The 23856-nt window shown below is 46.4% G+C and overlaps 72 non-coding genes across 72 annotated transcripts; all 72 read left to right on the top strand.

Annotated features, from left to right (window-relative positions):
- The first annotated feature begins 107 nt into the window (after window positions 1-107).
- On the top strand, window positions 108-180 carry TRNAR-ACG (transfer RNA arginine (anticodon ACG)). The gene has a single exon. It is a non-coding gene; the product is annotated as a tRNA-Arg (tRNA).
- An 8-nt stretch (window positions 181-188) lies between these two features.
- On the top strand, window positions 189-260 carry TRNAH-GUG (transfer RNA histidin (anticodon GUG)). The gene has a single exon. It is a non-coding gene; the product is annotated as a tRNA-His (tRNA).
- Window positions 261-550: 290 nt separating this feature from the next.
- Window positions 551-623, top strand: TRNAR-ACG (transfer RNA arginine (anticodon ACG)). The gene has a single exon. It is a non-coding gene; the product is annotated as a tRNA-Arg (tRNA).
- Window positions 624-1010: 387 nt separating this feature from the next.
- TRNAR-ACG (transfer RNA arginine (anticodon ACG)) lies at window positions 1011-1083 on the top strand. The gene has a single exon. It is a non-coding gene; the product is annotated as a tRNA-Arg (tRNA).
- Window positions 1084-1091: 8 nt separating this feature from the next.
- TRNAH-GUG (transfer RNA histidin (anticodon GUG)) lies at window positions 1092-1163 on the top strand. Its single transcript has one exon. It is a non-coding gene; the product is annotated as a tRNA-His (tRNA).
- Window positions 1164-1453: 290 nt separating this feature from the next.
- Window positions 1454-1526, top strand: TRNAR-ACG (transfer RNA arginine (anticodon ACG)). The gene has a single exon. It is a non-coding gene; the product is annotated as a tRNA-Arg (tRNA).
- A 370-nt stretch (window positions 1527-1896) lies between these two features.
- On the top strand, window positions 1897-1969 carry TRNAR-ACG (transfer RNA arginine (anticodon ACG)). The gene has a single exon. It is a non-coding gene; the product is annotated as a tRNA-Arg (tRNA).
- Window positions 1970-1977: 8 nt separating this feature from the next.
- Window positions 1978-2049, top strand: TRNAH-GUG (transfer RNA histidin (anticodon GUG)). The gene has a single exon. It is a non-coding gene; the product is annotated as a tRNA-His (tRNA).
- Window positions 2050-2339: 290 nt separating this feature from the next.
- On the top strand, window positions 2340-2412 carry TRNAR-ACG (transfer RNA arginine (anticodon ACG)). Its single transcript has one exon. It is a non-coding gene; the product is annotated as a tRNA-Arg (tRNA).
- An 8-nt stretch (window positions 2413-2420) lies between these two features.
- TRNAH-GUG (transfer RNA histidin (anticodon GUG)) lies at window positions 2421-2492 on the top strand. Its single transcript has one exon. It is a non-coding gene; the product is annotated as a tRNA-His (tRNA).
- Window positions 2493-2782: 290 nt separating this feature from the next.
- On the top strand, window positions 2783-2855 carry TRNAR-ACG (transfer RNA arginine (anticodon ACG)). Its single transcript has one exon. It is a non-coding gene; the product is annotated as a tRNA-Arg (tRNA).
- Window positions 2856-3225: 370 nt separating this feature from the next.
- On the top strand, window positions 3226-3298 carry TRNAR-ACG (transfer RNA arginine (anticodon ACG)). The gene has a single exon. It is a non-coding gene; the product is annotated as a tRNA-Arg (tRNA).
- Window positions 3299-3306: 8 nt separating this feature from the next.
- On the top strand, window positions 3307-3378 carry TRNAH-GUG (transfer RNA histidin (anticodon GUG)). The gene has a single exon. It is a non-coding gene; the product is annotated as a tRNA-His (tRNA).
- A 463-nt stretch (window positions 3379-3841) lies between these two features.
- Window positions 3842-3914, top strand: TRNAR-ACG (transfer RNA arginine (anticodon ACG)). The gene has a single exon. It is a non-coding gene; the product is annotated as a tRNA-Arg (tRNA).
- A 543-nt stretch (window positions 3915-4457) lies between these two features.
- Window positions 4458-4530, top strand: TRNAR-ACG (transfer RNA arginine (anticodon ACG)). Its single transcript has one exon. It is a non-coding gene; the product is annotated as a tRNA-Arg (tRNA).
- Window positions 4531-4900: 370 nt separating this feature from the next.
- On the top strand, window positions 4901-4973 carry TRNAR-ACG (transfer RNA arginine (anticodon ACG)). The gene has a single exon. It is a non-coding gene; the product is annotated as a tRNA-Arg (tRNA).
- An 8-nt stretch (window positions 4974-4981) lies between these two features.
- On the top strand, window positions 4982-5053 carry TRNAH-GUG (transfer RNA histidin (anticodon GUG)). The gene has a single exon. It is a non-coding gene; the product is annotated as a tRNA-His (tRNA).
- Window positions 5054-5343: 290 nt separating this feature from the next.
- Window positions 5344-5416, top strand: TRNAR-ACG (transfer RNA arginine (anticodon ACG)). Its single transcript has one exon. It is a non-coding gene; the product is annotated as a tRNA-Arg (tRNA).
- A 451-nt stretch (window positions 5417-5867) lies between these two features.
- On the top strand, window positions 5868-5939 carry TRNAH-GUG (transfer RNA histidin (anticodon GUG)). The gene has a single exon. It is a non-coding gene; the product is annotated as a tRNA-His (tRNA).
- A 290-nt stretch (window positions 5940-6229) lies between these two features.
- Window positions 6230-6302, top strand: TRNAR-ACG (transfer RNA arginine (anticodon ACG)). The gene has a single exon. It is a non-coding gene; the product is annotated as a tRNA-Arg (tRNA).
- An 8-nt stretch (window positions 6303-6310) lies between these two features.
- TRNAH-GUG (transfer RNA histidin (anticodon GUG)) lies at window positions 6311-6382 on the top strand. The gene has a single exon. It is a non-coding gene; the product is annotated as a tRNA-His (tRNA).
- Window positions 6383-6672: 290 nt separating this feature from the next.
- Window positions 6673-6745, top strand: TRNAR-ACG (transfer RNA arginine (anticodon ACG)). The gene has a single exon. It is a non-coding gene; the product is annotated as a tRNA-Arg (tRNA).
- Window positions 6746-6753: 8 nt separating this feature from the next.
- Window positions 6754-6825, top strand: TRNAH-GUG (transfer RNA histidin (anticodon GUG)). Its single transcript has one exon. It is a non-coding gene; the product is annotated as a tRNA-His (tRNA).
- Window positions 6826-7115: 290 nt separating this feature from the next.
- TRNAR-ACG (transfer RNA arginine (anticodon ACG)) lies at window positions 7116-7188 on the top strand. Its single transcript has one exon. It is a non-coding gene; the product is annotated as a tRNA-Arg (tRNA).
- Window positions 7189-7558: 370 nt separating this feature from the next.
- On the top strand, window positions 7559-7631 carry TRNAR-ACG (transfer RNA arginine (anticodon ACG)). Its single transcript has one exon. It is a non-coding gene; the product is annotated as a tRNA-Arg (tRNA).
- Window positions 7632-7639: 8 nt separating this feature from the next.
- On the top strand, window positions 7640-7711 carry TRNAH-GUG (transfer RNA histidin (anticodon GUG)). The gene has a single exon. It is a non-coding gene; the product is annotated as a tRNA-His (tRNA).
- A 463-nt stretch (window positions 7712-8174) lies between these two features.
- Window positions 8175-8247, top strand: TRNAR-ACG (transfer RNA arginine (anticodon ACG)). Its single transcript has one exon. It is a non-coding gene; the product is annotated as a tRNA-Arg (tRNA).
- A 543-nt stretch (window positions 8248-8790) lies between these two features.
- TRNAR-ACG (transfer RNA arginine (anticodon ACG)) lies at window positions 8791-8863 on the top strand. Its single transcript has one exon. It is a non-coding gene; the product is annotated as a tRNA-Arg (tRNA).
- A 387-nt stretch (window positions 8864-9250) lies between these two features.
- TRNAR-ACG (transfer RNA arginine (anticodon ACG)) lies at window positions 9251-9323 on the top strand. Its single transcript has one exon. It is a non-coding gene; the product is annotated as a tRNA-Arg (tRNA).
- An 8-nt stretch (window positions 9324-9331) lies between these two features.
- On the top strand, window positions 9332-9403 carry TRNAH-GUG (transfer RNA histidin (anticodon GUG)). The gene has a single exon. It is a non-coding gene; the product is annotated as a tRNA-His (tRNA).
- A 290-nt stretch (window positions 9404-9693) lies between these two features.
- TRNAR-ACG (transfer RNA arginine (anticodon ACG)) lies at window positions 9694-9766 on the top strand. The gene has a single exon. It is a non-coding gene; the product is annotated as a tRNA-Arg (tRNA).
- A 387-nt stretch (window positions 9767-10153) lies between these two features.
- Window positions 10154-10226, top strand: TRNAR-ACG (transfer RNA arginine (anticodon ACG)). The gene has a single exon. It is a non-coding gene; the product is annotated as a tRNA-Arg (tRNA).
- Window positions 10227-10234: 8 nt separating this feature from the next.
- Window positions 10235-10306, top strand: TRNAH-GUG (transfer RNA histidin (anticodon GUG)). Its single transcript has one exon. It is a non-coding gene; the product is annotated as a tRNA-His (tRNA).
- A 290-nt stretch (window positions 10307-10596) lies between these two features.
- TRNAR-ACG (transfer RNA arginine (anticodon ACG)) lies at window positions 10597-10669 on the top strand. Its single transcript has one exon. It is a non-coding gene; the product is annotated as a tRNA-Arg (tRNA).
- Window positions 10670-11120: 451 nt separating this feature from the next.
- TRNAH-GUG (transfer RNA histidin (anticodon GUG)) lies at window positions 11121-11192 on the top strand. Its single transcript has one exon. It is a non-coding gene; the product is annotated as a tRNA-His (tRNA).
- Window positions 11193-11482: 290 nt separating this feature from the next.
- Window positions 11483-11555, top strand: TRNAR-ACG (transfer RNA arginine (anticodon ACG)). Its single transcript has one exon. It is a non-coding gene; the product is annotated as a tRNA-Arg (tRNA).
- Window positions 11556-11563: 8 nt separating this feature from the next.
- Window positions 11564-11635, top strand: TRNAH-GUG (transfer RNA histidin (anticodon GUG)). Its single transcript has one exon. It is a non-coding gene; the product is annotated as a tRNA-His (tRNA).
- A 290-nt stretch (window positions 11636-11925) lies between these two features.
- TRNAC-ACA (transfer RNA cysteine (anticodon ACA)) lies at window positions 11926-11998 on the top strand. The gene has a single exon. It is a non-coding gene; the product is annotated as a tRNA-Cys (tRNA).
- Window positions 11999-12368: 370 nt separating this feature from the next.
- Window positions 12369-12441, top strand: TRNAR-ACG (transfer RNA arginine (anticodon ACG)). The gene has a single exon. It is a non-coding gene; the product is annotated as a tRNA-Arg (tRNA).
- Window positions 12442-12449: 8 nt separating this feature from the next.
- TRNAH-GUG (transfer RNA histidin (anticodon GUG)) lies at window positions 12450-12521 on the top strand. The gene has a single exon. It is a non-coding gene; the product is annotated as a tRNA-His (tRNA).
- A 290-nt stretch (window positions 12522-12811) lies between these two features.
- On the top strand, window positions 12812-12884 carry TRNAR-ACG (transfer RNA arginine (anticodon ACG)). Its single transcript has one exon. It is a non-coding gene; the product is annotated as a tRNA-Arg (tRNA).
- Window positions 12885-12892: 8 nt separating this feature from the next.
- Window positions 12893-12964, top strand: TRNAH-GUG (transfer RNA histidin (anticodon GUG)). The gene has a single exon. It is a non-coding gene; the product is annotated as a tRNA-His (tRNA).
- A 290-nt stretch (window positions 12965-13254) lies between these two features.
- On the top strand, window positions 13255-13327 carry TRNAR-ACG (transfer RNA arginine (anticodon ACG)). The gene has a single exon. It is a non-coding gene; the product is annotated as a tRNA-Arg (tRNA).
- Window positions 13328-13697: 370 nt separating this feature from the next.
- On the top strand, window positions 13698-13770 carry TRNAR-ACG (transfer RNA arginine (anticodon ACG)). Its single transcript has one exon. It is a non-coding gene; the product is annotated as a tRNA-Arg (tRNA).
- Window positions 13771-13778: 8 nt separating this feature from the next.
- Window positions 13779-13850, top strand: TRNAH-GUG (transfer RNA histidin (anticodon GUG)). Its single transcript has one exon. It is a non-coding gene; the product is annotated as a tRNA-His (tRNA).
- Window positions 13851-14378: 528 nt separating this feature from the next.
- TRNAR-ACG (transfer RNA arginine (anticodon ACG)) lies at window positions 14379-14451 on the top strand. Its single transcript has one exon. It is a non-coding gene; the product is annotated as a tRNA-Arg (tRNA).
- Window positions 14452-14810: 359 nt separating this feature from the next.
- TRNAR-ACG (transfer RNA arginine (anticodon ACG)) lies at window positions 14811-14883 on the top strand. Its single transcript has one exon. It is a non-coding gene; the product is annotated as a tRNA-Arg (tRNA).
- Window positions 14884-15253: 370 nt separating this feature from the next.
- TRNAR-ACG (transfer RNA arginine (anticodon ACG)) lies at window positions 15254-15326 on the top strand. Its single transcript has one exon. It is a non-coding gene; the product is annotated as a tRNA-Arg (tRNA).
- A 370-nt stretch (window positions 15327-15696) lies between these two features.
- Window positions 15697-15769, top strand: TRNAR-ACG (transfer RNA arginine (anticodon ACG)). The gene has a single exon. It is a non-coding gene; the product is annotated as a tRNA-Arg (tRNA).
- Window positions 15770-16139: 370 nt separating this feature from the next.
- Window positions 16140-16212, top strand: TRNAR-ACG (transfer RNA arginine (anticodon ACG)). Its single transcript has one exon. It is a non-coding gene; the product is annotated as a tRNA-Arg (tRNA).
- A 370-nt stretch (window positions 16213-16582) lies between these two features.
- Window positions 16583-16655, top strand: TRNAR-ACG (transfer RNA arginine (anticodon ACG)). The gene has a single exon. It is a non-coding gene; the product is annotated as a tRNA-Arg (tRNA).
- Window positions 16656-16663: 8 nt separating this feature from the next.
- TRNAH-GUG (transfer RNA histidin (anticodon GUG)) lies at window positions 16664-16735 on the top strand. Its single transcript has one exon. It is a non-coding gene; the product is annotated as a tRNA-His (tRNA).
- A 290-nt stretch (window positions 16736-17025) lies between these two features.
- TRNAR-ACG (transfer RNA arginine (anticodon ACG)) lies at window positions 17026-17098 on the top strand. The gene has a single exon. It is a non-coding gene; the product is annotated as a tRNA-Arg (tRNA).
- An 8-nt stretch (window positions 17099-17106) lies between these two features.
- Window positions 17107-17178, top strand: TRNAH-GUG (transfer RNA histidin (anticodon GUG)). The gene has a single exon. It is a non-coding gene; the product is annotated as a tRNA-His (tRNA).
- Window positions 17179-17468: 290 nt separating this feature from the next.
- TRNAC-ACA (transfer RNA cysteine (anticodon ACA)) lies at window positions 17469-17541 on the top strand. The gene has a single exon. It is a non-coding gene; the product is annotated as a tRNA-Cys (tRNA).
- Window positions 17542-17911: 370 nt separating this feature from the next.
- On the top strand, window positions 17912-17984 carry TRNAR-ACG (transfer RNA arginine (anticodon ACG)). Its single transcript has one exon. It is a non-coding gene; the product is annotated as a tRNA-Arg (tRNA).
- Window positions 17985-18354: 370 nt separating this feature from the next.
- Window positions 18355-18427, top strand: TRNAR-ACG (transfer RNA arginine (anticodon ACG)). The gene has a single exon. It is a non-coding gene; the product is annotated as a tRNA-Arg (tRNA).
- An 8-nt stretch (window positions 18428-18435) lies between these two features.
- Window positions 18436-18507, top strand: TRNAH-GUG (transfer RNA histidin (anticodon GUG)). Its single transcript has one exon. It is a non-coding gene; the product is annotated as a tRNA-His (tRNA).
- A 290-nt stretch (window positions 18508-18797) lies between these two features.
- TRNAR-ACG (transfer RNA arginine (anticodon ACG)) lies at window positions 18798-18870 on the top strand. Its single transcript has one exon. It is a non-coding gene; the product is annotated as a tRNA-Arg (tRNA).
- A 370-nt stretch (window positions 18871-19240) lies between these two features.
- TRNAR-ACG (transfer RNA arginine (anticodon ACG)) lies at window positions 19241-19313 on the top strand. The gene has a single exon. It is a non-coding gene; the product is annotated as a tRNA-Arg (tRNA).
- Window positions 19314-19321: 8 nt separating this feature from the next.
- TRNAH-GUG (transfer RNA histidin (anticodon GUG)) lies at window positions 19322-19393 on the top strand. The gene has a single exon. It is a non-coding gene; the product is annotated as a tRNA-His (tRNA).
- Window positions 19394-19683: 290 nt separating this feature from the next.
- TRNAR-ACG (transfer RNA arginine (anticodon ACG)) lies at window positions 19684-19756 on the top strand. Its single transcript has one exon. It is a non-coding gene; the product is annotated as a tRNA-Arg (tRNA).
- Window positions 19757-20126: 370 nt separating this feature from the next.
- Window positions 20127-20199, top strand: TRNAR-ACG (transfer RNA arginine (anticodon ACG)). The gene has a single exon. It is a non-coding gene; the product is annotated as a tRNA-Arg (tRNA).
- A 370-nt stretch (window positions 20200-20569) lies between these two features.
- TRNAR-ACG (transfer RNA arginine (anticodon ACG)) lies at window positions 20570-20642 on the top strand. Its single transcript has one exon. It is a non-coding gene; the product is annotated as a tRNA-Arg (tRNA).
- A 370-nt stretch (window positions 20643-21012) lies between these two features.
- On the top strand, window positions 21013-21085 carry TRNAR-ACG (transfer RNA arginine (anticodon ACG)). Its single transcript has one exon. It is a non-coding gene; the product is annotated as a tRNA-Arg (tRNA).
- Window positions 21086-21093: 8 nt separating this feature from the next.
- On the top strand, window positions 21094-21165 carry TRNAH-GUG (transfer RNA histidin (anticodon GUG)). The gene has a single exon. It is a non-coding gene; the product is annotated as a tRNA-His (tRNA).
- Window positions 21166-21455: 290 nt separating this feature from the next.
- On the top strand, window positions 21456-21528 carry TRNAR-ACG (transfer RNA arginine (anticodon ACG)). Its single transcript has one exon. It is a non-coding gene; the product is annotated as a tRNA-Arg (tRNA).
- Window positions 21529-21915: 387 nt separating this feature from the next.
- TRNAR-ACG (transfer RNA arginine (anticodon ACG)) lies at window positions 21916-21988 on the top strand. The gene has a single exon. It is a non-coding gene; the product is annotated as a tRNA-Arg (tRNA).
- A 370-nt stretch (window positions 21989-22358) lies between these two features.
- Window positions 22359-22431, top strand: TRNAR-ACG (transfer RNA arginine (anticodon ACG)). Its single transcript has one exon. It is a non-coding gene; the product is annotated as a tRNA-Arg (tRNA).
- Window positions 22432-23034: 603 nt separating this feature from the next.
- On the top strand, window positions 23035-23106 carry TRNAH-GUG (transfer RNA histidin (anticodon GUG)). Its single transcript has one exon. It is a non-coding gene; the product is annotated as a tRNA-His (tRNA).
- Window positions 23107-23413: 307 nt separating this feature from the next.
- Window positions 23414-23486, top strand: TRNAR-ACG (transfer RNA arginine (anticodon ACG)). Its single transcript has one exon. It is a non-coding gene; the product is annotated as a tRNA-Arg (tRNA).
- Window positions 23487-23494: 8 nt separating this feature from the next.
- Window positions 23495-23566, top strand: TRNAH-GUG (transfer RNA histidin (anticodon GUG)). The gene has a single exon. It is a non-coding gene; the product is annotated as a tRNA-His (tRNA).
- The last annotated feature ends 290 nt before the right edge of the window (window positions 23567-23856 follow it).

Genomic DNA, 23856 nt, shown 5'->3' with positions numbered 1-23856 from the left:
CGATTTGATTTGCAAGAAACGGAAGACACTTTTGGCAATGGTACCATGTGGCAGGTTTTCCAGTACTTCACAAATGAGGCACCGGTTTGGCAGTTGTTTTTTCAGCAGGGCCAGTGGCGCAATGGATAACGCGTCTGACTACGGATCAGAAGATTGTAGGTTCGACTCCTACCTGGCTCGGGAATGTTGCCGTGATCGTATAGCGGTTAGTACTCTGCGTTGTGGCCGCAGCTACCCCGGTTCGAATCCGGGTCACGGCATCTCATCCTTGCTTCCATTTTTAACACTTCTACCCCAAGGTTGAAGAATCTTTAGGATTTCCAGGAAGTAGACCCCAAGTTTCATCTGCTAATTGTTTTGGATGACTTTAATCTGCCAAGTAGTTATTTCGCCCTTTGTAAAAATGTGTTGTAAGGACAACACATTTAGTCTCTGGACGGTTCCGATTTGATTTGCAAGAAACGGAAGGCACTTTTGGCAATGGTACCATGTGGCAGGTTTTCCAGTACTTCAGAAATGAGGCACCGGTTTGGCAGTTGTTTTTTCAGCAGGGCCAGTGGCGCAATGGATAACGCGTCTGACTACGGATCAGAAGATTGTAGGTTCGACTCCTACCTGGCTCGGGAAGGTTGCCGTGATCGTATAGTGGTTAGTACTCTGCGTTGTGGCCGCAGCAACCCCGGTTCGAATTCGGGTCACGGCATCTCATCCTTGCTTCCAATTTTAACACTTCTACCCCAAGGTTGAAGAATCTTTAGGATTTCCAGGAAGTAAACCCCAAGTTTCATCTCCTGCATGATTTCTTCTGCTAATTGTTTTGGATGACTTTAATCTGCCAAGTAGTGATTTCGCCCTTTGTAAAAATGTGTTGTAAGGACAACACATTTAGTCTCTGGACGGTTCCGATTTGATTTGCAAGAAACGGAAGACACTTTTGGCAATGGTACCATGTGGCAGGTTTTCCAGTACTTCACAAATGAGGCACCGGTTTGGCAGTTGTTTTTTCAGCAGGGCCAGTGGCGCAATGGATAACGCGTCTGACTACGGATCAGAAGATTGTAGGTTCGACTCCTACCTGGCTCGGGAATGTTGCCGTGATCGTATAGCGGTTAGTACTCTGCGTTGTGGCCGCAGCAACCCCGGTTCGAATCCGGGTCACGGCATCTCATCCTTGCTTCCATTTTTAACACTTCTACCCCAAGGTTGAAGAATCTTTAGGATTTCCAGGAAGTAGACCCCAAGTTTCATCTGCTAATTGTTTTGGATGACTTTAATCTGCCAAGTAGTGATTTCGCCCTTTGTAAAAATGTGTTGTAAGGACAACACATTTAGTCTCTGGACGGTTCCGATTTGATTTGCAAGAAACGGAAGGCACTTTTGGCAATGGTACCATGTGGCAGGTTTTCCAGTACTTCAGAAATGAGGCACCGGTTTGGCAGTTGTTTTTTCAGCAGGGCCAGTGGCGCAATGGATAACGCGTCTGACTACGGATCAGAAGATTGTAGGTTCGACTCCTACCTGGCTCGGGAAGGTTGCCGTGATCGTATAGTGGTTAGTACTCTGCGTTGTGGCCGCAGCAACCCCGGTTCGAATTCGGGTCACGGCATCTCATCCTTGCTTCCAATTTTAACACTTCTAACCCAAGGTTGAAGAATCTTTAGGATTTCCAGGAAGTAGACCCCAAGTTTCATCTGCTAATTGTTTTGGATGACTTTAATCTGCCAAGTAGTGATTTCGCCCTTTGTAAAAATGTGTTGTAAAGACAACACATTTAGTCTCTGGACGGTTCCGATTTGATTTGCAAGAAACGGAAGGCACTTTTGGCAATGGTACCATGTGGCAGGTTTTCCAGTACTTCAGAAATGAGGCACCGGTTTGGCAGTTGTTTTTTCAGCAGGGCCAGTGGCGCAATGGATAACGCGTCTGACTACGGATCAGAAGATTGTAGGTTCGACTCCTACCTGGCTCGGGAAGGTTGCCGTGATCGTATAGTGGTTAGTACTCTGCGTTGTGGCCGCAGCAACCCCGGTTCGAATCCGGGTCACGGCATCTCATCCTTGCTTCCAATTTTAACACTTCTAACCCAAGGTTGAAGAATCTTTAGGATTTCCAGGAAGTAGACCCCAAGTTTCATCTGCTAATTGTTTTGGATGACTTTAATCTGCCAAGTAGTGATTTCGCCCTTTGTAAAAATGTGTTGTAAGGACAACACATTTAGTCTCTGGACGGTTCGGATTTGATTTGCAAGAAACGGAAGACACTTTTGGCAATGGTACCATGTGGCAGGTTTTCCAGTACTTCACAAATGAGGCACCGGTTTGGCAGTTGTTTTTTCAGCAGGGCCAGTGGCGCAATGGATAACGCGTCTGACTACGGATCAGAAGATTGTAGGTTCGACTCCTACCTGGCTCGGGAATGTTGCCGTGATCGTATAGCGGTTAGTACTCTGCGTTGTGGCCGCAGCAACCCCGGTTCGAATCCGGGTCACGGCATCTCATCCTTGCTTCCATTTTTAACACTTCTACCCCAAGGTTGAAGAATCTTTAGGATTTCCAGGAAGTAGACCCCAAGTTTCATCTGCTAATTGTTTTGGATGACTTTAATCTGCCAAGTAGTGATTTCGCCCTTTGTAAAAATGTGTTGTAAGGACAACACATTTAGTCTCTGGACGGTTCCGATTTGATTTGCAAGAAACGGAAGGCACTTTTGGCAATGGTACCATGTGGCAGGTTTTCCAGTACTTCAGAAATGAGGCACCGGTTTGGCAGTTGTTTTTTCAGCAGGGCCAGTGGCGCAATGGATAACGCGTCTGACTACGGATCAGAAGATTGTAGGTTCGACTCCTACCTGGCTCGGGAAGGTTGCCGTGATCGTATAGTGGTTAGTACTCTGCGTTGTGGCCGCAGCAACCCCGGTTCGAATTCGGGTCAAGGCATCTCATCCTTGCTTCCAATTTTAACACTTCTAACCCAAGGTTGAAGAATCTTTAGGATTTCCAGGAAGTAGACCCCAAGTTTCATCTGCTAATTGTTTTGGATGACTTTAATCTGCCAAGTAGTGATTTCGCCCTTTGTAAAAATGTGTTGTAAGGACAACACATTTAGTCTCTGGACGGTTCCGATTTGATTTGCAAGAAACGGAAGACACTTTTGGCAATGGTACCATGTGGCAGGTTTTCCAGTACTTCAGAAATGAGGCACCGGTTTGGCAGTTGTGTTTTCAGCAGGGCCAGTGGCGCAATGGATAACGCGTCTGACTACGGATCAGAAGATTGTAGGTTCGACTCCTACCTGGCTCGGGAATGTTGCCGTGATCGTATAGCGGTTAGTACTCTGCGTTGTGGCCGCAGCAACCCCGGTTCGAATCCGGGTCACGGCATCTCATCCTTGCTTCTAATTTTAACACTTCTACCCCAAGGTTGAAGAATCTTTAGGTTCGACTCCTACCTGGCTCGGGAATGTTGCCGTGATCGTATAGCAGTTAGTACTCTGCGTTGTGGCCGCAGCAACCCCGGTTCGAATCCGGGTCACGGCATCTCATCCTTGCTTCCATTTTTAACACTTCTACCCCAAGGTTGAAGAATCTTTAGGATTTCCAGGAAGTAAACCCCAAGTTTCATCTCCTGCATGATTTCTTCTGCTAATTGTTTTGGATGACTTTAATCTGCCAAGTAGTGATTTCGCCCTTTGTAAAAATGTGTTGTAAGGACAACACATTTAGTCTCTGGACGGTTCCGATTTGATTTGCAAGAAACGGAAGACACTTTTGGCAATGGTACCATGTGGCAGGTTTTCCAGTACTTCACAAATGAGGCACCGGTTTGGCAGTTGTTTTTTCAGCAGGGCCAGTGGCGCAATGGATAACGCGTCTGACTACGGATCAGAAGATTGAAGGTTCGACTCCTACCTGGCTCGGGAATGTTGCCGTGATCGTATAGTGGTTAGTACTCTGCGTTGTGGCCACAGCAACCCCGGTTCGAATCCGGGTCACGGCATCTCATCCTTGCTTCTAATTTTAACACTTCTACCCCAAGGTTGAAGAATCTTTAGGTTCGACTCCTACCTGGCTCGGGAATGTTGCCGTGATCGTATAGCAGTTAGTACTCTGCGTTGTGGCCGCAGCAACCCCGGTTCGAATCCGGGTCACGGCATCTCATCCTTGCTTCCATTTTTAACACTTCTACCCCAAGGTTGAAGAATCTTTAGGATTTCCAGGAAGTAAACCCCAAGTTTCATCTCCTGCATGATTTCTTCTGCTAATTGTTTTGGATGACTTTAATCTGCCAAGTAGTGATTTCGCCCTTTGTAAAAATGTGTTGTAAGGACAACACATTTAGTCTCTGTACGGTTCCGATTTGATTTGCAAGAAACGGAAGACACTTTTGGCAATGGTACCATGTGGCAGGTTTTCCAGTACTTCAGAAATGGGGCACCGGTTTGGCAGTTGTTTTTTCAGCAGGGCCAGTGGCGCAATGGATAACGCGTCTGACTACGGATCAGAAGATTGTAGGTTCGACTCCTACCTGGCTCGGGAATGTTGCCGTGATCGTATAGTGGTTAGTACTCTGCGTTGTGGCCGCAGCAACCCCGGTTCGAATTCGGGTCACGGCATCTCATCCTTGCTTCCAATTTTAACACTTCTAACCCAAGGTTGAAGAATCTTTAGGATTTCCAGGAAGTAGACCCCAAGTTTCATCTGCTAATTGTTTTGGATGACTTTAATCTGCCAAGTAGTGATTTCGCCCTTTGTAAAAATGTGTTGTAAAGACAACACATTTAGTCTCTGGACGGTTCCGATTTGATTTGCAAGAAACGGAAGACACTTTTGGCAATGGTACCATGTGGCAGGTTTTCCAGTACTTCACAAATGAGGCACCGGTTTGGCAGTTGTTTTTTCAGCAAGGCCAGTGGCGCAATGGATAACGCGTCTGACTACGGATCAGAAGATTGTAGGTTCGACTCCTACCTGGCTCGGGAATGTTGCCGTGATCGTATAGCGGTTAGTACTCTGCGTTGTGGCCGCAGCAACCCCGGTTCGAATCCGGGTCACGGCATCTCATCCTTGCTTCCATTTTTAACACTTCTACCCCAAGGTTGAAGAATCTTTAGGATTTCCAGGAAGTAGACCCCAAGTTTCATCTGCTAATTGTTTTGGATGACTTTAATCTGCCAAGTAGTGATTTCGCCCTTTGTAAAAATGTGTTGTAAGGACAACACATTTAGTCTCTGGACGGTTCCGATTTGATTTGCAAGAAACGGAAGGCACTTTTGGCAATGGTACCATGTGGCAGGTTTTCCAGTACTTCAGAAATGAGGCACCGGTTTGGCAGTTGTTTTTTCAGCAGGGCCAGTGGCGCAATGGATAACGCGTCTGACTACGGATCAGAAGATTGTAGGTTCGACTCCTACCTGGCTCGGGAAGGTTGCCGTGATCGTATAGTGGTTAGTACTCTGCGTTGTGGCCGCAGCAACCCCGGTTCGAATTCGGGTCACGGCATCTCATCCTTGCTTCCAATTTTAACACTTCTAACCCAAGGTTGAAGAATCTTTAGGATTTCCAGGAAGTAGACCCCAAGTTTCATCTGCTAATTGTTTTGGATGACTTTAATCTGCCAAGTAGTGATTTCGCCCTTTGTAAAAATGTGTTGTAAAGACAACACATTTAGTCTCTGGACGGTTCCGATTTGATTTGCAAGAAACGGAAGACACTTTTGGCAATGGTACCATGTGGCAGGTTTTCCAGTACTTCACAAATGAGGCACCGGTTTGGCAGTTGTTTTTTCAGCAAGGCCAGTGGCGCAATGGATAACGCGTCTGACTACGGATCAGAAGATTGTAGGCTCGACTCCTACCTGGCTTGGGAATGTTGCCGTGATCGTATAGTGGTTAGTACTCTGCGTTGTGGCCGCAGCAACCCCGGTTTGAATCCGGGTCACGGCATCTCATCCTTGCTTCCAATTTTAACACTTCTACCCCAAGGTTGAAGAATCTTTAGGATTTCCAGGAAGTAGACCCCAAGTTTCATCTGCTGATTGTTTTGGATGACTTTAATCTGCCAAGTAGTGATTTCGCCCTTTGTAAAAATGTGTTGTAAGGACAACACATTTAGTCTCTGGACGGTTCCGATTTGATTTGCAAGAAACGGAAGGCACTTTTGGCAATGGTACCATGTGGCAGGTTTTCCAGTACTTCAGAAATGAGGCACCGGTTTGGCAGTTGTTTTTTCAGCAGGGCCAGTGGCGCAATGGATAACGCGTCTGACTACGGATCAGAAGATTGTAGGTTCGACTCCTACCTGGCTCGGGAAGGTTGCCGTGATCGTATAGTGGTTAGTACTCTGCGTTGTGGCCGCAGCAACCCCGGTTCGAATCCGGGTCACGGCATCTCATCCTTGCTTCCAATTTTAACACTTCTAACCCAAGGTTGAAGAATCTTTAGGATTTCCAGGAAGTAGACCCCAAGTTTCATCTGCTAATTGTTTTGGATGACTTTAATCTGCCAAGTAGTGATTTCGCCCTTTGTAAAAATGTGTTGTAAGGACAACACATTTAGTCTCTGGACGGTTCGGATTTGATTTGCAAGAAACGGAAGACACTTTTGGCAATGGTACCATGTGGCAGGTTTTCCAGTACTTCACAAATGAGGCACCGGTTTGGCAGTTGTTTTTTCAGCAGGGCCAGTGGCGCAATGGATAACGCGTCTGACTACGGATCAGAAGATTGTAGGTTCGACTCCTACCTGGCTCGGGAATGTTGCCGTGATCGTATAGCGGTTAGTACTCTGCGTTGTGGCCGCAGCAACCCCGGTTCGAATCCGGGTCACGGCATCTCATCCTTGCTTCCATTTTTAACACTTCTACCCCAAGGTTGAAGAATCTTTAGGATTTCCAGGAAGTAGACCCCAAGTTTCATCTGCTAATTGTTTTGGATGACTTTAATCTGCCAAGTAGTGATTTCGCCCTTTGTAAAAATGTGTTGTAAGGACAACACATTTAGTCTCTGGACGGTTCCGATTTGATTTGCAAGAAACGGAAGGCACTTTTGGCAATGGTACCATGTGGCAGGTTTTCCAGTACTTCAGAAATGAGGCACCGGTTTGGCAGTTGTTTTTTCAGCAGGGCCAGTGGCGCAATGGATAACGCGTCTGACTACGGATCAGAAGATTGTAGGTTCGACTCCTACCTGGCTCGGGAAGGTTGCCGTGATCGTATAGTGGTTAGTACTCTGCGTTGTGGCCGCAGCAACCCCGGTTCGAATTCGGGTCAAGGCATCTCATCCTTGCTTCCAATTTTAACACTTCTAACCCAAGGTTGAAGAATCTTTAGGATTTCCAGGAAGTAGACCCCAAGTTTCATCTGCTAATTGTTTTGGATGACTTTAATCTGCCAAGTAGTGATTTCGCCCTTTGTAAAAATGTGTTGTAAGGACAACACATTTAGTCTCTGGACGGTTCCGATTTGATTTGCAAGAAACGGAAGACACTTTTGGCAATGGTACCATGTGGCAGGTTTTCCAGTACTTCAGAAATGAGGCACCGGTTTGGCAGTTGTGTTTTCAGCAGGGCCAGTGGCGCAATGGATAACGCGTCTGACTACGGATCAGAAGATTGTAGGTTCGACTCCTACCTGGCTCGGGAATGTTGCCGTGATCGTATAGCGGTTAGTACTCTGCGTTGTGGCCGCAGCAACCCCGGTTCGAATCCGGGTCACGGCATCTCATCCTTGCTTCTAATTTTAACACTTCTACCCCAAGGTTGAAGAATCTTTAGGTTCGACTCCTACCTGGCTCGGGAATGTTGCCGTGATCGTATAGCAGTTAGTACTCTGCGTTGTGGCCGCAGCAACCCCGGTTCGAATCCGGGTCACGGCATCTCATCCTTGCTTCCATTTTTAACACTTCTACCCCAAGGTTGAAGAATCTTTAGGATTTCCAGGAAGTAAACCCCAAGTTTCATCTCCTGCATGATTTCTTCTGCTAATTGTTTTGGATGACTTTAATCTGCCAAGTAGTGATTTCGCCCTTTGTAAAAATGTGTTGTAAGGACAACACATTTAGTCTCTGGACGGTTCCGATTTGATTTGCATGAAACGGAAGACACTTTTGGCAATGGTACCATGTGGCAGGTTTTCCAGTACTTCACAAATGAGGCACCGGTTTGGCAGTTGTTTTTTCAGCAGGGCCAGTGGCGCAATGGATAACGCGTCTGACTACGGATCAGAAGATTGAAGGTTCGACTCCTACCTGGCTCGGGAATGTTGCCGTGATCGTATAGTGGTTAGTACTCTGCGTTGTGGCCACAGCAACCCCGGTTCGAATCCGGGTCACGGCATCTCATCCTTGCTTCTAATTTTAACACTTCTACCCCAAGGTTGAAGAATCTTTAGGTTCGACTCCTACCTGGCTCGGGAATGTTGCCGTGATCGTATAGCAGTTAGTACTCTGCGTTGTGGCCGCAGCAACCCCGGTTCGAATCCGGGTCACGGCATCTCATCCTTGCTTCCATTTTTAACACTTCTACCCCAAGGTTGAAGAATCTTTAGGATTTCCAGGAAGTAAACCCCAAGTTTCATCTCCTGCATGATTTCTTCTGCTAATTGTTTTGGATGACTTTAATCTGCCAAGTAGTGATTTCGCCCTTTGTAAAAATGTGTTGTAAGGACAACACATTTAGTCTCTGTACGGTTCCGATTTGATTTGCAAGAAACGGAAGACACTTTTGGCAATGGTACCATGTGGCAGGTTTTCCAGTACTTCAGAAATGGGGCACCGGTTTGGCAGTTGTTTTTTCAGCAGGGCCAGTGGCGCAATGGATAACGCGTCTGACTACGGATCAGAAGATTGTAGGTTCGACTCCTACCTGGCTCGGGAATGTTGCCGTGATCGTATAGCGGTTAGTACTCTGCGTTCTGGCCGCAGCAACCCCAGTTCGAATCCGGGTCACGGCATCTCATCCTTGCTTCCATTTTTAACACTTCTACCCCAAGGTTGAAGAATCTTTAGGATTTCCAGGAAGTAAACCCCAAGTTTCATCTCCTGCATGATTTCTTCTGCTAATTGTTTTGGATGACTTTAATCTGCCAAGTAGTGATTTCGCCCTTTGTAAAAATGTGTTGTAAGGACAACACATTTAGTCTCTGGACGGTTCCGATTTGATTTGCAAGAAACGGAAGACACTTTTGGCAATGGTACCATGTGGCAGGTTTTCCAGTACTTCACAAATGAGGCACCGGTTTGGCAGTTGTTTTTTCAGCAGGGCCAGTGGCGCAATGGATAACGCGTCTGACTACGGATCAGAAGATTGTAGGTTCGACTCCTACCTGGCTCGGGAATGTTGCCGTGATCGTATAGCGGTTAGTACTCTGCGTTGTGGCCGCAGCTACCCCGGTTCGAATCCGGGTCACGGCATCTCATCCTTGCTTCCATTTTTAACACTTCTACCCCAAGGTTGAAGAATCTTTAGGATTTCCAGGAAGTAGACCCCAAGTTTCATCTGCTAATTGTTTTGGATGACTTTAATCTGCCAAGTAGTTATTTCGCCCTTTGTAAAAATGTGTTGTAAGGACAACACATTTAGTCTCTGGACGGTTCCGATTTGATTTGCAAGAAACGGAAGGCACTTTTGGCAATGGTACCATGTGGCAGGTTTTCCAGTACTTCAGAAATGAGGCACCGGTTTGGCAGTTGTTTTTTCAGCAGGGCCAGTGGCGCAATGGATAACGCGTCTGACTACGGATCAGAAGATTGTAGGTTCGACTCCTACCTGGCTCGGGAAGGTTGCCGTGATCGTATAGTGGTTAGTACTCTGCGTTGTGGCCGCAGCAACCCCGGTTCGAATTCGGGTCACGGCATCTCATCCTTGCTTCCAATTTTAACACTTCTACCCCAAGGTTGAAGAATCTTTAGGATTTCCAGGAAGTAAACCCCAAGTTTCATCTCCTGCATGATTTCTTCTGCTAATTGTTTTGGATGACTTTAATCTGCCAAGTAGTGATTTCGCCCTTTGTAAAAATGTGTTGTAAGGACAACACATTTAGTCTCTGGACGGTTCCGATTTGATTTGCAAGAAACGGAAGACACTTTTGGCAATGGTACCATGTGGCAGGTTTTCCAGTACTTCACAAATGAGGCACCGGTTTGGCAGTTGTTTTTTCAGCAGGGCCAGTGGCGCAATGGATAACGCGTCTGACTACGGATCAGAAGATTGTAGGTTCGACTCCTACCTGGCTCGGGAATGTTGCCGTGATCGTATAGCGGTTAGTACTCTGCGTTGTGGCCGCAGCAACCCCGGTTCGAATCCGGGTCACGGCATCTCATCCTTGCTTCCATTTTTAACACTTCTACCCCAAGGTTGAAGAATCTTTAGGATTTCCAGGAAGTAGACCCCAAGTTTCATCTGCTAATTGTTTTGGATGACTTTAATCTGCCAAGTAGTGATTTCGCCCTTTGTAAAAATGTGTTGTAAGGACAACACATTTAGTCTCTGGACGGTTCCGATTTGATTTGCAAGAAACGGAAGGCACTTTTGGCAATGGTACCATGTGGCAGGTTTTCCAGTACTTCAGAAATGAGGCACCGGTTTGGCAGTTGTTTTTTCAGCAGGGCCAGTGGCGCAATGGATAACGCGTCTGACTACGGATCAGAAGATTGTAGGTTCGACTCCTACCTGGCTCGGGAAGGTTGCCGTGATCGTATAGTGGTTAGTACTCTGCGTTGTGGCCGCAGCAACCCCGGTTCGAATTCGGGTCACGGCATCTCATCCTTGCTTCCAATTTTAACACTTCTAACCCAAGGTTGAAGAATCTTTAGGATTTCCAGGAAGTAGACCCCAAGTTTCATCTGCTAATTGTTTTGGATGACTTTAATCTGCCAAGTAGTGATTTCGCCCTTTGTAAAAATGTGTTGTAAAGACAACACATTTAGTCTCTGGACGGTTCCGATTTGATTTGCAAGAAACGGAAGACACTTTTGGCAATGGTACCATGTGGCAGGTTTTCCAGTACTTCACAAATGAGGCACCGGTTTGGCAGTTGTTTTTTCAGCAAGGCCAGTGGCGCAATGGATAACGCGTCTGACTACGGATCAGAAGATTGTAGGCTCGACTCCTACCTGGCTTGGGAATGTTGCCGTGATCGTATAGTGGTTAGTACTCTGCGTTGTGGCCGCAGCAACCCCGGTTTGAATCCGGGTCACGGCATCTCATCCTTGCTTCCAATTTTAACACTTCTACCCCAAGGTTGAAGAATCTTTAGGATTTCCAGGAAGTAGACCCCAAGTTTCATCTGCTGATTGTTTTGGATGACTTTAATCTGCCAAGTAGTGATTTCGCCCTTTGTAAAAATGTGTTGTAAGGACAACACATTTAGTCTCTGGACGGTTCCGATTTGATTTGCAAGAAACGGAAGGCACTTTTGGCAATGGTACCATGTGGCAGATTTTCCAGTACTTCAGAAATAAGGCACCGGTTTGGCAGTTGTTTTTTCAGCAGGGCCAGTGGCGCAGTGGATAACGCGTCTGACTACGGATCAGAAGATTGTAGGTTCGACTCCTACCTGGCTCGGGAAGGTTGCCGTGATCGTATAGTGGTTAGTACTCTGCGTTGTGGCCGCAGCAACCCCGGTTCGAATCCGGGTCACGGCATCTCATCCTTGCTTCCATTTTTAACACTTCTACCCCAAGGTTGAAGAATCTTTAGGATTTCCAGGAAGTAGACCCCAAGTTTCATCTGCTAATTGTTTTGGATGACTTTAATCTGCCAAGTAGTGATTTCGCCCTTTGTAAAAATGTGTTGTAAGGACAACACATTTAGTCTCTGGACGGTTCCGATTTGATTTGCAAGAAACGGAAGGCACTTTTGGCAATGGTACCATGTGGCAGGTTTTCCAGTACTTCAGAAATGAGGCACCGGTTTGGCAGTTGTTTTTTCAGCAGGGCCAGTGGCGCAATGGATAACGCGTCTGACTACAGATCAGAAGATTGTAGGTTCGACTCCTACCTGGCTCGGGAAGGTTGCCGTGATCGTATAGTGGTTAGTACTCTGCGTTGTGGCCGCAGCAACCCCGGTTCGAATTCGGGTCAAGGCATCTCATCCTTGCTTCCAATTTTAACACTTCTAACCCAAGGTTGAAGAATCTTTAGGATTTCCAGGAAGTAGACCCCAAGTTTCATCTGCTAATTGTTTTGGATGACTTTAATCTGCCAAGTAGTGATTTCGCCCTTTGTAAAAATGTGTTGTAAGGACAACACATTTAGTCTCTGGACGGTTCCGATTTGATTTGCAAGAAACGGAAGACACTTTTGGCAATGGTACCATGTGGCAGGTTTTCCAGTACTTCAGAAATGAGGCACCGGTTTGGCAGTTGTGTTTTCAGCAGGGCCAGTGGCGCAATGGATAACGCGTCTGACTACGGATCAGAAGATTGTAGGCTCGACTCCTACCTGGCTCGGGAATGTTGCCGTGATCGTATAGCGGTTAGTACTCTGCGTTGTGGCCGCAGCAACCCCGGTTCGAATCCGGGTCACGGCATCTCATCCTTGCTTCCATTTTTAACACTTCTACCCCAAGGTTGAAGAATCTTTAGGATTTCCAGGAAGTAGACCCCAAGTTTCATCTGCTAATTGTTTTGGATGACTTTAATCTGCCAAGTAGTGATTTCGCCCTTTGTAAAAATGTGTTGTAAGGACAACACATTTAGTCTCTGGACGGTTCCGATTTGATTTGCAAGAAACGGAAGGCACTTTTGGCAATGGTACCATGTGGCAGGTTTTCCAGTACTTCAGAAATGAGGCACCGGTTTGGCAGTTGTTTTTTCAGCAGGGCCAGTGGCGCAATGGATAACGCGTCTGACTACGGATCAGAAGATTGTAGGTTCGACTCCTACCTGGCTCGGGAAGGTTGCCGTGATCGTATAGTGGTTAGTACTCTGCGTTGTGGCCGCAGCAACCCCGGTTCGAATCCGGGTCACGGCATCTCATCCTTGCTTCCAATTTTAACACTTCTAACCCAAGGTTGAAGAATCTTTAGGATTTCCAGGAAGTAGACCCCAAGTTTCATCTGCTAATTGTTTTGGATGACTTTAATCTGCCAAGTAGTGATTTCGCCCTTTGTAAAAATGTGTTGTAAGGACAACACATTTAGTCTCTGGACGGTTCGGATTTGATTTGCAAGAAACGGAAGACACTTTTGGCAATGGTACCATGTGGCAGGTTTTCCAGTACTTCACAAATGAGGCACCGGTTTGGCAGTTGTGTTTTCAGCAGGGCCAGTGGCGCAATGGATAACGCGTCTGACTACGGATCAGAAGATTGTAGGTTCGACTCCTACCTGGCTTGGGAAAGTTGCCGTGATCGTATAGTGGCTAGTACTCTGCGTTGTGGCCGCAGCAACCCCGCTTCGAATCTGGGTCACGGCATCTCATCCTTGCTTCCAATTTTAACACTTCTACCCCAAGGTTGAAGAATCTTTAGGATTTCCAGGAAGTAGACCCCAAGTTTCATCTGCTAATTGTTTTGGATGACTTTAATCTGCCAAGTAGTGATTTCGCCCTTTGTAAAAATGTGTTGTAAGGACAACACATTTAGTCTCTGGACGGTTCCGATTTGATTTGCAAGAAACGGAAGGCACTTTTGGCAATGGTACCATGTGGCAGGTTTTCCAGTACTTCAGAAATGAGGCACCGGTTTGGCAGTTGTTTTTTCAGCAGGGCCAGTGGCGCAATGGATAACGCGTCTGACTACGGATCAGAAGATTGTAGGTTCGACTCCTACCTGGCTCAGGAAGGTTGCCGTGATCGTATAGTGGTTAGTACTCTGCGTTGTGGCCGCAGCAACCCCGGTTCGAATCCGGGTCACGGCATCTCATCCTTGCTTCCAATTTTAACACTTCTAACCCAAGGTTGAAGAATCTTTAGGATTTCCAGGAAGTAGACCCCAAGTTTCATCTGCTAATTGTTTTGGATGACTTTAATCTGCCAAGTAGTGATTTCGCCCTTTGTAAAAATGTGTTGTAAGGACAACACATTTAGTCTCTGGACGGTTCGGATTTGATTTGCAAGAAACGGAAGACACTTTTGGTTCGAATCCGGGTCACGGCATCTCATCCTTGCTTCCAATTTTAACACTTCTACCCCAAGGTTGAAGAATCTTTAGGATTTCCAGGAAGTAGACCCCAAGTTTCATCTGCTAATTGTTTTGGATGACTTTAATCTGCCAAGTAGTGATTTCGCCCTTTGTAAAAATGTGTTGTAAGGACAACACATTTAGTCTCTGGACGGTTCCGATTTGATTTGCAAGAAACGGAAGACACTTTTGGCAATGGTACCATGTGGCAGGTTTTCCAGTACTTCAGAAATGAGGCACCGGTTTGGCAGTTATGTTTTCAGCAGGGCCAGTGGCGCAACGGATAACGCGTCTGACTACGGATCAGAAGATTGTAGGTTCGACTCCTACCTGGCTCGGGAATGTTGCCGTGATCGTATAGTGGTTAGTACTCTGCATTGTGGCCGCAGCGAGTCCGGGTCACGGCATCTCATCCTTGCTTCCAATTTTAACACTTCTACCCCAAGGTTGAAGAATCTTTAGGATTTCCAGGAAGTAGACCCCAAGTTTCATCTGCTAATTGTTTTGGATGACTTTAATCTGCCAAGTAGTGATTTCGCCCTTTGTAAAAATGTGTTGTAAGGACAACACATTTAGTCTCTGGACGGTTCCGATTTGATTTGCAAGAAACGGAAGACACTTTTGGCAATGGTACCATGTGGCAGGTTTTCCAGTACTTCACAAATGAGGCACCGGTTTGGCAGTTGTTTTTTCAGCAGGGCCAGTGGCGCAATGGATAACGCGTCTGACTACGGATCAGAAGATTGTAGGTTCGACTCCTACCTGGCTCAGGAAGGTTGCCGTGATCGTATAGTGGTTAGTACTCTGCGTTGTGGCCGCAGCAACCCCGATTCGAATCCGGGTCACAGCATCTCATCCTTGCTTCCAATTTTAACACTTCTAACCCAAGGTTGAAGAATCTTTAGGATTTCCAGGAAGTAGACCCCAAGTTTCATCTGCTAATTGTTTTGGATGACTTTAATCTGCCAAGTAGTGATTTCGCCCTTTGTAAAAATGTGTTGTAAGGACAACACATTTAGTCTCTGGACGGTTCGGATTTGATTTGCAAGAAACGGAAGACACTTTTGGCAATGGTACCATGTGGCAGGTTTTCCAGTACTTCACAAATGAGGCACCGGTTTGGCAGTTGTTTTTTCAGCAGGGCCAGTGGCGCAATGGATAACGCGTCTGACTACGGATCAGAAGATTGTAGGTTCGACTCCTACCTGGCTTGGGAAGGTTGCCGTGATCGTATAGTGGTTAGTACTCTGCGTTGTGGCCGCAGCAACCCCGCTTCGAATCTGGGTCACGGCATCTCATCCTTGCTTCCAATTTTAACACTTCTACCCCAAGGTTGAAGAATCTTTAGGATTTCCAGGAAGTAGACCCCAAGTTTCATCTGCTAATTGTTTTGGATGACTTTAATCTGCCAAGTAGTGATTTCGCCCTTTGTAAAAATGTGTTGTAAGGACAACACATTTAGTCTCTGGACGGTTCCGTTTTGATTTGCAAGAAACGGAAGGCACTTTTGGCAATGGTACCATGTGGCAGGTTTTCCAGTACTTCAGAAATGAGGCACCGGTTTGGCAGTTGTTTTTTCAGCAGGGCCAGTGGCGCAATGGATAACGCGTCTGACTACGGATCAGAAGATTGTAGGTTCGACTCCTTCCTGGCTCGGGAATGTTGCCGTGATCGTATAGTGGTTAGTACTCTGCATTGTGGCCGCAGCAACCCCGGTTCGAATCCGGGTCACGGCATCTCATCCTTGCTTCCAATTTTAACACTTCTACCCCAAGGTTGAAGAATCTTTAGGATTTCCAGGAAGTAGACCCCAAGTTTCATCTGCTAATTGTTTTGGATGACTTTAATCTGCCAAGTAGTGATTTCGCCCTTTGTAAAAATGTGTTGTAAGGACAACACATTTAGTCTCTGGACGGTTCGGATTTGATTTGCAAGAAACGGAAGACACTTTTGGCAATGGTACCATGTGGCAGGTTTTCCAGTACTTCACAAATGAGGCACCGGTTTGGCAGTTGTTTTTTCAGCAGGGCCAGTGGCGCAATGGATAACGCGTCTGACTACGGATCAGAAGATTGTAGGTTCGACTCCTACCTGGCTCGGGAAGGTTGCCGTGATCGTATAGTGGTTAGTACTCTGCGTTGTGGCCGCAGCAACCCCGCTTCGAATCTGGGTCACGGCATCTCATCCTTGCTTCCAATTTTAACACTTCTACCCCAAGGTTGAAGAATCTTTAGGATTTCCAGGAAGTAGACCCCAAGTTTCATCTGCTAATTGTTTTGGATGACTTTAATCTGCCAAGTAGTGATTTCGCCCTTTGTAAAAATGTGTTGTAAGGACAACACATTTAGTCTCTGGACGGTTCGGATTTGATTTGCAAGAAACGGAAGACACTTTTGGCAATGGTACCATGTGGCAGGTTTTCCAGTACTTCACAAATGAGGCACCGGTTTGGCAGTTATTTTTTCAGCAGGGCCAGTGGCGCAATGGATAACGCGTCTGACTACGGATCAGAAGATTGTAGGTTCGACTCCTACCTGGCTCGGGAATGTTGCCGTGATCGTATAGTGGTTAGTACTCTGCGTTGTGGCCGCAGCAACCCCGGTTCGAATCCGGGTCACGGCATCTCATCCTTGCTTCCAATTTTAACACTTCTACCCCAAGGTTGAAGAATCTTTAGGATTTCCAGGAAGTAGACCCCAAGTTTCATCTGCTAATTGTTTTGGATGACTTTAATCTGCCAAGTAGTGATTTCGCCCTTTGTAAAAATGTGTTGTAAGGACAACACATTTAGTCTCTGGACGGTTCCGATTTGATTTGCAAGAAACGGAAGACACTTTTGGCAATGGTACCATGTGGCAGGTTTTCCAGTACTTCAGAAATGAGGCACCGGTTTGGCAGTTATGTTTTCAGCAGGGCCAGTGGCGCAATGGATAACGCGTCTGACTACGGATCAGAAGATTGTAGGTTCGACTCCTACCTGGCTTGGGAAGGTTGCCGTGATCGTATAGTGGTTAGTACTCTGCGTTGTGGCCGCAGCAACCCTGGTTCGAATCCGGGTCACGGCATCTCATCCTTGCTTCCAATTTTAACACTTCTAACCCAAGGTTGAAGAATCTTTAGGATTTCCAGGAAGTAGACCCCAAGTTTCATCTGCTAATTGTTTTGGATGACTTTAATCTGCCAAGTAGTGATTTCGCCCTTTGTAAAAATGTGTTGTAAGGACAACACATTTAGTCTCTGGACGGTTCGGATTTGATTTGCAAGAAACGGAAGACACTTTTGGCAATGGTACCATGTGGCAGGTTTTCCAGTACTTCACAAATGAGGCACCGGTTTGGCAGTTGTTTTTTCAGCAGGGCCAGTGGCGCAATGGATAACGCGTCTGACTACAGATCAGAAGATTGTAGGTTCGACTCCTACCTGGCTCGGGAATGTTGCCGTGATCGTATAGTGGTTAGTACTCTGCATTGTGGCCGCAGCAACCCCGGTTCGAATCCGGGTCACGGCATCTCATCCTTGCTTCCAATTTTAACACTTCTACCCCAAGGTTGAAGAATCTTTAGGATTTCCAGGAAGTAGACCCCAAGTTTCATCTGCTAATTGTTTTGGATGACTTTAATCTGCCAAGTAGTGATTTCGCCCTTTGTAAAAATGTGTTGTAAGGACAACACATTTAGTCTCTGGACGGTTCGGATTTGATTTGCAAGAAACGGAAGACACTTTTGGCAATGGTACCATGTGGCAGGTTTTCCAGTACTTCACAAATGAGGCACCGGTTTGGCAGTTGTTTTTTCAGCAGGGCCAGTGGCGCAATGGATAACGCGTCTGACTACGGATCAGAAGATTGTAGGTTCGACTCCTACCTGGCTCGGGAAGGTTGCCGTGATCGTATAGTGGTTAGTACTCTGCGTTGTGGCCGCAGCAACCCCGCTTCGAATCTGGGTCACGGCATCTCATCCTTGCTTCCAATTTTAACACTTCTACCCCAAGGTTGAAGAATCTTTAGGATTTCCAGGAAGTAGACCCCAAGTTTCATCTGCTAATTGTTTTGGATGACTTTAATCTGCCAAGTAGTGATTTCGCCCTTTGTAAAAATGTGTTGTAAGGACAACACATTTAGTCTCTGGACGGTTCGGATTTGATTTGCAAGAAACGGAAGACACTTTTGGCAATGGTACCATGTGGCAGGTTTTCCAGTACTTCACAAATGAGGCACCGGTTTGGCAGTTATTTTTTCAGCAGGGCCAGTGGCGCAATGGATAACGCGTCTGACTACGGATCAGAAGATTGTAGGTTCGACTCCTACCTGGCTCGGGAATGTTGCCGTGATCGTATAGTGGTTAGTACTCTGCGTTGTGGCTGCAGCAACCCCGGTTCGAATCCGGGTCACGGCATCTCATCCTTGCTTCCAATTTTAACACTTCTACCCCAAGGTTGAAGAATCTTTAGGATTTCCAGGAAGTAGACCCCAAGTTTCATCTGCTAATTGTTTTGGATGACTTTAATCTGCCAAGTAGTGATTTCGCCCTTTGTAAAAATGTGTTGTAAGGACAACACATTTAGTCTCTGGACGGTTCCGATTTGATTTGCAAGAAACGGAAGACACTTTTGGCAATGGTACCATGTGGCAGGTTTTCCAGTACTTCAGAAATGAGGCACCGGTTTGGCAGTTATGTTTTCAGCAGGGCCAGTGGCGCAATGGATAACGCGTCTGACTACGGATCAGAAGATTGTAGGTTCGACTCCTACCTGGCTTGGGAAGGTTGCCGTGATCGTATAGTGGTTAGTACTCTGCGTTGTGGCCGCAGCAACCCCGCTTCGAATCTGGGTCACGGCATCTCATCCTTGCTTCCAATTTTAACACTTCTACCCCAAGGTTGAAGAATCTTTAGGATTTCCAGGAAGTAGACCCCAAGTTTCATCTGCTAATTGTTTTGGATGACTTTAATCTGCCAAGTAGTGATTTCGCCCTTTGTAAAAATGTGTTGTAAGGACAACACATTTAGTCTCTGGACGGTTCCGTTTTGATTTGCAAGAAACGGAAGGCACTTTTGGCAATGGTACCATGTGGCAGGTTTTCCAGTACTTCAGAAATGAGGCACCGGTTTGGCAGTTGTTTTTTCAGCAGGGCCAGTGGCGCAATGGATAACGCGTCTGACTACGGATCAGAAGATTGTAGGTTCGACTCCTACCTGGCTCAGGAAGGTTGCCGTGATCGTATAGTGGTTAGTACTCTGCGTTGTGGCCGCAGCAACCCCGGTTCGAATCCGGGTCACGGCATCTCATCCTTGCTTCCAATTTTAACACTTCTAACCCAAGGTTGAAGAATCTTTAGGATTTCCAGGAAGTAGACCCCAAGTTTCATCTGCTAATTGTTTTGGATGACTTTAATCTGCCAAGTAGTGATTTCGCCCTTTGTAAAAATGTGTTGTAAGGACAACACATTTAGTCTCTGGACGGTTCGGATTTGATTTGCAAGAAACGGAAGACACTTTTGGCAATGGTACCATGTGGCAGGTTTTCCAGTACTTCACAAATGAGGCACCGGTTTGGCAGTTGTTTTTTCAGCAGGGCCAGTGGCGCAATGGATAACGCGTCTGACTACGGATCAGAAGATTGTAGGTTCGACTCCTACCTGGCTCGGGAATGTTGCCGTGATCGTATAGTGGTTAGTACTCTGCATTGTGGCCGCAGCAACCCCGGTTCGAATCCGGGTCACGGCATCTCATCCTTGCTTCCAATTTTAACACTTCTACCCCAAGGTTGAAGAATCTTTAGGATTTCCAGGAAGTAGACCCCAAGTTTCATCTGCTAATTGTTTTGGATGACTTTAATCTGCCAAGTAGTGATTTCGCCCTTTGTAAAAATGTGTTGTAAGGACAACACATTTAGTCTCTGGACGGTTCGGATTTGATTTGCAAGAAACGGAAGACACTTTTGGCAATGGTACCATGTGGCAGGTTTTCCAGTACTTCACAAATGAGGCACCGGTTTGGCAGTTGTTTTTTCAGCAGGGCCAGTGGCGCAATGGATAACGCGTCTGACTACGGATCAGAAGATTGTAGGTTCGACTCCTACCTGGCTCGGGAATGTTGCCGTGATCGTATAGTGGTTAGTACTCTGCATTGTGGCCGCAGCAACCCCGGTTCGAATCCGGGTCACGGCATCTCATCCTTGCTTCCAATTTTAACACTTCTACCCCAAGGTTGAAGAATCTTTAGGATTTCCAGGAAGTAGACCCCAAGTTTCATCTGCTAATTGTTTTGGATGACTTTAATCTGCCAAGTAGTGATTTCGCCCTTTGTAAAAATGTGTTGTAAGGACAACACATTTAGTCTCTGGACGGTTCGGATTTGATTTGCAAGAAACGGAAGACACTTTTGGCAATGGTACCATGTGGCAGGTTTTCCAGTACTTCACAAATGAGGCACCGGTTTGGCAGTTGTTTTTTCAGCAGGGCCAGTGGCGCAATGGATAACGCGTCTGACTACGGATCAGAAGATTGTAGGTTCGACTCCTACCTGGCTCGGGAAGGTTGCCGTGATCGTATAGTGGTTAGTACTCTGCGTTGTGGCCGCAGCAACCCCGCTTCGAATCTGGGTCACGGCATCTCATCCTTGCTTCCAATTTTAACACTTCTACCCCAAGGTTGAAGAATCTTTAGGATTTCCAGGAAGTAGACCCCAAGTTTCATCTGCTAATTGTTTTGGATGACTTTAATCTGCCAAGTAGTGATTTCGCCCTTTGTAAAAATGTGTTGTAAGGACAACACATTTAGTCTCTGGACGGTACCGATTTGATTTGCAAGAAACGGAAGACACTTTTGGCAATGGTACCATGTGGCAGGTTTTCCAGTACTTCAGAAATGAGGCACCGGTTTGGCAGTTGTTTTTTCAGCAGGGCCAGTGGCGCAATGGATAACACGTCTGACTACGGATCAGAAGATTGTAGGTTCGACTCCTACCTGGCTCGGGAAGGTTGCCGTGATCGTATAGTGGTTAGTACTCTGCGTTGTGGCCGCAGTAACCCCGGTTCGAATCCGGGTCACGGCATCTCATCCTTGCTTCCAATTTTAACACTTCTACCCCAAGGTTGAAGAATCTTTAGGATTTCCAGGAAGTAGACCCCAAGTTTCATCTGCTAATTGTTTTGGATGACTTTAATCTGCCAAGTAGTGATTTCGCCCTTTGTAAAAATGTGTTGTAAGGACAACACATTTAGTCTCTGGACGGTTCCGATTTGATTTGCAAGAAACGGAAGGCACTTTTGGCAATGGTACCATGTGGCAGGTTTTCCAGTACTTCAGAAATGAGGCACCGGTTTGGCAGTTGTTTTTTCAGCAGGGCCAGTGGCACAATGGATAACGCGTCTGACTACGGATCAGAAGATTGTAGGTTCGACTCCTACCTGGCTCGGGAATGTTGCCGTGATCGTATAGCGGTTAGTACTCTGCGTTGTGGCCGCAGCAACCCCAGTTCGAATCCGGGTCACGGCATCTCATCCTTGCTTCCATTTTTAACACTTCTACCCCAAGGTTGAAGAATCTTTAGGATTTCCAGGAAGTAAACCCCAAGTTTCATCTCCTGCATGATTTCTTCTGCTAATTGTTTTGGATGACTTTAATCTGCCAAGTAGTGATTTCGCCCTTTGTAAAAATGTGTTGTAAGGACAACACATTTAGTCTCTGGACGGTTCCGATTTGATTTGCAAGAAACGGAAGACACTTTTGGCAATGGTACCATGTGGCAGGTTTTCCAGTACTTTAGAAATGAGGCACCGGTTTGGCAGTTGTTTTTTCAGCAGGGCCAGTGGCGCAATGGATAACGCGTCTGACTACGGATCAGAAGATTGTAGGTTCAACTCCTACCTGGCTCGGGAAGGTTGCCGTGATCGTATAGTGGTTAGTACTCTGCGCTGTGGCCGCAGCAACCCCGCTTCGAATCTGGGTCACGTCATCTCATCCTTGCTTCCAATTTTAACACTTCTAACCCAAGGTTGAAGAATCTTTAGGATTTCCAGGAAGTAGACCCCAAGTTTCATCTGCTAATTGTTTTGGATGACTTTAATCTGCCAAGTAGTGATTTCGCCCTTTGTAAAAATGTGTTGTAAGGACAACACATTTAGTCTCTGGACGGTTCCGATTTGATTTGCAAGAAACGGAAGACACTTTTGGCAATGGTACCATGTGGCAGGTTTTCCAGTACTTCACAAATGAGGCACCGGTTTGGCAGTTGTTTTTTCAGCAGGGCCAGTGGCGCAATGGATAACGCGTCTGACTACGGATCAGAAGATTGTAGGTTCGACTCCTACCTGGCTCAGGAATGTTGCCGTGATCGTATAGTGGTTAGTACTCTGCGTTGTGGCAGCAGCAACCCCGGTTCGAATCCGGGTCACGGCATCTCATCCTTGCTTCCAATTTTAACACTTCTAACCCAAGGTTGAAGAATCTTTAGGATTTCCAGGAAGTAGACCCCAAGTTTCATCTGCTAATTGTTTTGGATGACTTTAATCTGCCAAGTAGTGATTTCGCCCTTTGTAAAAATGTGTTGTAAGGACAACACATTTAGTCTCTGGACGGTTCCGATTTGATTTGCAAGAAACGGAAGACACTTTTGGCAATGGTACCATGTGGCAGGTTTTCCAGTTCTTCAGAAATGAGGCACCGGTTAGTAGTTATTTCGCCCTTTGTAAAAATGTGTTGTAAGGACAACACATTTAGTCTCTGGACGGTTCCGATTTGATTTGCAAGAAACGGAAGACACTTTTGGCAATGGTACCATGTGGCAGGTTTTCCAGTACTTCAGAAATGAGGCACCGGTTTGGCAGTTGTTTTTACAGCAGGGCCAGTGGCGCCATGGATAACACGTCTGACTACGGATCAGAAGATTGTAGGTTCGACTCCTACCTGGCTCGGGAAGGTTGCCGTGATCGTATAGTGGTTAGTACTCTGCGTTGTGGCCGCAGCAACCCCGGTTCGAATCCGGGTCACGGCATCTCATCCTTGCTTCCATTTTTAAAACTTCTACCCCAAGGTTGAAGAATCTTTAGGATTTCCAGGAAGTAAACCCCAAGTTTCATCTCCTGCATGATTTCTTCTGCTAATTGTTTTGGATGACTTTAATCTGCCAAGTAGTGATTTCGCCCTTTGTAAAAATGTGTTGTAAGGACAACACATTTAGTCTCTGGACGGTTCCGATTTGATTTGCAAGAAACGGAAGACACTTTTGGCAATGGTACCATGTGGCAGGTTTTCCAGTACTTCAGAAATGAGGCACCGGTTTGGCAGTTGTTTTTTCAGCAGGGCCAGTGGCGCAATGGATAACGCGTCTGACTACGGATCAGAAGATTGTAGGTTCAACTCCTACCTGGCTCGGGAATGTTGCCGTGATCGTATAGCGGTTAGTACTCTGCGTTGTGGCCGCAGCAACCCCGGTTCGAATCCGGGTCACGGCATCTCATCCTTGCTTCCATTTTTAACACTTCTACCCCAAGGTTGAAGAATCTTTAGGATTTCCAGGAAGTAAACCCCAAGTTTCATCTCCTGCATGATTTCTTCTGCTAATTGTTTTGGATGACTTTAATCTGCCAAGTAGTGATTTCGCCCTTTGTAAAAATGTGTTGTAAGGACAACACATTTAGTCTCTGGACGGTTCCGATTTGATTTGCAAGAAACGGAAGGCACTTTTGGCAATGGTACCATGTGGCAGGTTTTCCAGTACTTCAGAAATGAGGCACCGGTTTGG

The sequence above is a fragment of the Hyla sarda genome, chromosome 4 (assembly GCF_029499605.1).
Source record: "Hyla sarda isolate aHylSar1 chromosome 4, aHylSar1.hap1, whole genome shotgun sequence".
NCBI lineage: Eukaryota > Metazoa > Chordata > Amphibia > Anura > Hylidae > Hyla > Hyla sarda.
This window is presented reverse-complemented; position numbering and strand designations above follow the sequence as displayed.